A 6,066-nucleotide genomic window follows, 5' to 3' on the forward strand; every position below is an offset into this window, starting at 1 on the left:
ACTGTATATCCAAAGGCAGCATCGATCGGCTTCAATTAGCAGCAGTAGCGAAGGAACCGCCCGATCGCTCGGGTTCAGTAACGCGTAGCGTGCAGTGCAATCGCTCCGGTCAGTTAGGTGACGCCTCGCTCGAGTTCAGTTAGAGCCCAACGCCTCGCACCCATGCGCGTATGTGTACGAGAGAAACACGCATCGGTCGGCCCTGACCACCCACTGTAACCAGGATCTCCCCGATATTTTCTTCGCCCTCGCTTCTACCATGATTTTTTCCGTCATGGACGGCCCAAAGAATGTCATGCAGCCGCGTCTCTGGCCCGCCAAGGACGAAAAGCCCATTTTCCATCATGATTTTTTGTCATAGAAGAAGGAGCCGACCACATCTATGATGATATTGGGTTTTGTCACAATTATTGTCATAGAAGTGTCATAAGTATGACAGGAAAAAAATTCGTTCAGCCCAAAATGTCATGGATGTGTCTTTTTTTGTAGTGTAACCCTGAGCCGAAAGGGCTGCTAGTTCAAATCGGTGGGGGTACTTTTGTAACACACCCTACATTTTGGACAAGTGCATCCCTAAGTCATGGTTCCCCCTCCCATCGCCTCCTTTTCGCTATTCGAAATCCCAGGCCGCCATAACCTCTCCACGCCAGCCGCGAAACCCCACCCTCCTCCGTCCGCCACCTCACCGCTGCCTAGCCGGAGCCTCTGCCCTGATGATGTCATCCACCGCAATAGCTCGACGTCCCTTGTCCACCTCCCCGGATGAGGATCCATCGTCCAGCTCATCGTCCCTCTGGTTCAGCCGCCCTATCCTCCACCTCCAAGGAGCTGCTCCGATGACCGCCTCGTCTATCACAGCTGCTCCATCCACACAGTGCCGCCTTAACCTGCTCCACCAGAACCGCAGCATCCTCACCGACTCCTTGGACGAAGCCGAGGCCTACTCGGTGCCACCAAAGAGGTTGTACACTCATCGTATCGCACCTTCTCCTTAACTCGACATCCCTGCACCAACGGTGCTCCATCCCGCACCCCCATGGAGTGGCTACCTCGAAGCCGGCGCCGCGGCCGACATCTCCACGGTGGCTCTCCCCCAGTGTGAGGCCCCTTCGGCGGCGGCGGCCATACCAGCCGGATCTGCTGCTGCTCTGGTTCTCGCTCGCTCGCTTGCGCTGCTGCTGCGGCTCTCGCTTGCTCGTGCAGCTGTTGTTGCTCCGTCTCTCACTCGCTCACGCTGCTGCGGCGGCTCTGGCTCTCGCTCGCGCTGCTACTGCGCTGGCTCTCGCTCGCTCGCACTACTGCTGCTGCTGCTCTCCCCCTCGGTCGTGTTGCTGCTCTGCTCCAATTTAGCTACACTTCAGTCGACTGAATCAACTTTTGGGTCAGCCGAGTTTCAGGGGGGGCTCGCCGGAGTTAAGGAAGAACCACCCGTAGTAGGGAGAGGGGCTCGCTGGAGAGGTACCCCACTATCTATCATAGGGTTCATGGTGGGGGCGGTGGTTGCCGGCGGTGGGGGCGTGGTGGTGGGGCGGTGGCGTGGGGATTGCCGGAGAAAAAGCTCGGCGGGCGGCGGGGCAGCGGCGGACCGGCGTTGTGGACTTGTTTCGGGACGGCGAGGCGGCACGGGGGCCGGCGATTCGGCCAGTGGTGGCTGCCGACTCAGGGGGTGCAGGTTGAAGATGAACTGCAAGCCCTCCCTAAACTACATGTCAAGTGCCTCTCTGCTACCATTGCGTTCAGTTTCGACAGTAACATTCAGATTCCTCCACAGCAAATTCCAGTTTTGAGAGTTAAGTTCAGAGTCAACAGTTTTTACCTCATCTGTTGTAGTCAGGTGCTTTTTGGTGATGTAAACTTTACATCTATTTTACATCATCTATTGGAGATTCTATTAGAATCCCACTTGAGATTAACAATGTATGTCTTGTGCTACTTCAGCCTTGACGTCTTACGGCTCACCGGAGCTGCTCCAATGATAGAACGATCCATCACAACAGAGCGGGGCCCTGGACGCCGTCTACAGATTCCTCAGATCTTCCTCCATACCTCCGACAGCGACCTCTGCCTCAACTTCTTCAGCGACCAACCCAATTATGCTGAGGACGACATGGCTATGGCAAAGAGGTTGTACACTTGCTGCATCACTTATTACTCTACATTCATGTTGATCCATTAGGGCTACTTTGGTTCAACTAAAAAACATAGCAATAGGAAATTTTCCTATGGCATTCTACTATTCAATTATTCATGCATTTTGTTTAAAGAAATGGAGAAAAACATCCACCTGGACCTACTTTTCAATATCCTATGCATGAAAACAAGACCAAGTGCATTAGTGGCAGAATAACATTCTAACTGTACATGCTTTCATAGGGTTTCACTTTATTTTGTCCATGTTTCTTTGCATTCCTCTGCTCTTCCAATTCCTATGAACCAAACACCCAAGTGGAAAGAAATTCTGTGTTTACAAATGCTCTATTTACCATGTGCATTCCTATCCTATTCTGGTGTTTTTCCTATCCCTGCGTTTTTAGAATCATGCAAGCCAAATGAGCCCTTACAGAATTAATTCGGTTACAGGTAGGTGTCAAAGGGAACTTTGTGTGGTTTGTCCTGCTCCTGCCATGATGTCGTCCACCTCATCTGAGATGCTCCGTTGACATAAGCAACCATCAAACAAGACATCATGACTCCTGACCGTCTTTCATCGCCTTAGATCTCCTTCCCTGCCGCCGACACCCACCACAATGGCATCACCATCATTGACTCATCAGATGAACCTGAGGAGTAAACGGGTCCACAAGAGAGGTCGCACTCTTTTGTTTCTTCTTATGTTATGCATTGCTTAAAATTACCTGCTACTTTATCGTCCTATTCACCTCTTAGACTCCAAGTCAGGTCCAAATTAATGTTCAAACTTGAGTTCTAAATTAGTTGTGGGGCACATATCGAGGCAGCAATGAATAGTATCTCCATCTACTATTTGATTCACCTAGGGTATGGCTATGTTGTTCATCTTGAGTGGGAAACAAATAGTAATGCAATCATCGTCTGTCTTTTTATTGAAATAAAGCAATCATCAGCCTGCTATCATTATTTTTGGATCCATCCACTGGTTATTACCATCACTCTAAATTTCTGCATGCTCTCCTTACATAATCTCACCATATTTTTTCGTATGCATGTCAGATATTGTACACAGTCATGCTGAACATGTAGAGAAAAAGAGAAGAGTTTTTCGCGGCAATACAATGTCATGCAGACATTGCTCCACGGTGGGTTCAATGGCAAACCCTCCCCCCCTCTCCAGATTGTAATCCAGAGGAAGATATCTGTTCTAAGGCGGATTCAGACGCAGCTAACCACTCCTATTTACCCCCCAAGGTGTTTGCTCTACCTTGGCATGATGATGTTTGTCATATCATGCATATGTTGCCTTGCAGTGCCTACTTTTGACATCATATATGTCATTTTCTTAGTTTAGACATGTTATGTAATGCCACTTGTTTAGTTTCTATATCATATATGGGAATTATGCAGTCTCATGTCTTTTAGCCAGCCATAATATATATGAAATGTGCAATGCCATCTTGTTTAACCAGTCATCATATATTTTAATGATAATCTTGCCCATCCTTTTCTTCATTACATTTCCATTTGTCGACAATGTTTGTACAGTAAACTACTCTTCCTATGAATCAGCCATTTGGGTGGGACATGGAAAAATCTGGAGTGAAAACAAGGCCTTCTGAGCAAACAGTGCTACCTATCGAAGCATGTCTCTTGTTGGGTCCCGATAGCTCCTCAGAGATGGATTCAGAGATAGATGACCAGTCCTATTCCCCCACCAAGGTGTATGCTCTAACTTGGCACGGTTATACTGCTCATATCATGCATATGGTGTCTTGCATTGCATAGTTTAGACATCATATACACACTATTCAACACCATGTTCTTAGTTCAGACATCATATCGAATGCCCTCTGTTTAGCATATAAATCACATATGTGAATTAAATCATGCAATCTTGATTACTTAGATAACATGTATGGGAATTATGTCATGCGATCCTGTTTAGTTATTCATCATATCTTTGAAGTATGTTATGCTATGCTATCCAGTTTAGATAGACATCATATATGTGAAATTATGTCATGCTATCCGTTTTTGTTAAACAATATACTTGTCAACTATTCCATGCCCTCTTTTTTCCACACTATCTATTTCGTTTGTCTCTCATACAATGTTTGTACATTCAACTATGTTTCCTGTTTATCAGCCATTTGAATTGGAGCGGATGATGCCAGTATCTAGTGGAGTAAAACACGGTCTTCAAATAAAACAGTGCTACCTCTTGGTGGAGATAGCACCCCGGTTGTGGATGCACGAGAACCAGCCCTACCACACATAACCCAGACTCTCGCAGATTGTACTCCTACTGCGATGAACCAACATCACCCAATCTAACCCCAACCCCAGCAGATATTAACCTAGTTCCTGTTGACATAGCACCATCTCCACCACAGAGCTCCCAAAAAAGAGCAGTTAGTAAGGAAGCTCCAGTGCCCAAAGGGCCAGTACTAACACGGCAAACCCCAACTCCACCAGTTAGTACGCCTATTCTTGTGGAGGAAGCACAACCAGCCAGTCGTAGTTTAGCATCTATCGCATTCCATGTTGTTAAATCCTATGTGCGTATCTTCCCGTCTTGGAAATATTATACTGAAGATGAAGGAAAATGCCAGTTGCAGGTGTTTATCTAGGAGTTATGTGTAAGTAATGTTACTCATGGCAATTACTTTGCTTTGTCCCATACATCCTACCTCCATGATGGTTATAATACAACAATTTTTCCCATTTTTCTCTATAGAGAAGGACTGATTTGGAAACTCAGGATGAGGTAACATCTGCTAATACCTCTTCTATCTTCAAGAATGCTTGGTGGCAGTATCGGAAATACCTGAAGAAAACATACTTCACCGGCAAAGAAACTCATCAAACTCCCTTACGTTCTCCTGAGACAGTTTTACTGGACGATGACTGGGAACGCCTTAATCTATACTGGTCCCGAACCAAGAATGTGGTATGGTCTATGAGCTCATTTTCTATTTTTAATTACTATATTCTTGCGTCTTACTGTACTCTGTTCATGTAGAACAAGTGCTTAAACCTGAAGAACAATTGTTCTAATTTAAGATTCCATTGCTATCGTGCATACAGCTTTGCTCTTGTATCACTGTATTTACTCATACAAACTTATTTTTAAATTGTAGGATCCAATCGAAACTCCAATGGCACAGCAAGTATGTTCACGCATGTTTTTGTTACAGGTTTACTCTTATCAATAGCTCTGTTGATTTCAATTTCAATTGTGTATACAGTTGACTTCTCATATCATGCACATTACTAGCATCACAACAGAGCTAATAGTGTTGTTTTACATGTAGACCCGTGGTACCCATCTGAAATCTTGTTGTGCCGTGTAGTTTCCCACGCATTGTATTCTTTCACTGCTGCTTTGTCTTGAACTGATATGATTTGAACCGTGTCTCTATTTGGATTTCGCAATACAATGAAGTGACCATAGGACATATATATATATATATATATATATATATATATATGTTTGTTTGATGCTTTTATTATTTACAAGTACTTGGAAATAGAAGACTTGGTAGTTTAATCTTGTCCACCTCACTAATGAACTGGTTCACCGAAATGAGTTTCATACACTAGTACATGTTAAACCTGTTATGTGTCTGCTTGTTTCTTATTTTAGAATGCTGACAGAATATTGGGGAAGAGTGCCTTATTAAGCAATGGTAAAGGAAGTAATGCAGATAAGGTTCAGGATAGTGAGACATCCTTGTTGGTCTCCAACGAAGCTGGTAAAATAGCTAAGGAAGACTATCTTGAAGACAGTGAGACAACCCCAAAGTCCTGTCTTGGTTTAGTGTTCGAGTTACTATCTACTACAGCTTGCACAAGCTATTTGAACTCACTTTCTGAATCAGTTCGGTTTCTTGAGTCTCAACTACAAGCTGAAAGACATCGATTAGTTGTGCT

This window comes from Triticum aestivum, chromosome 1B, assembly GCF_018294505.1.
Source record: "Triticum aestivum cultivar Chinese Spring chromosome 1B, IWGSC CS RefSeq v2.1, whole genome shotgun sequence".
In the NCBI taxonomy this organism is placed as follows: domain Eukaryota; kingdom Viridiplantae; phylum Streptophyta; class Magnoliopsida; order Poales; family Poaceae; genus Triticum; species Triticum aestivum.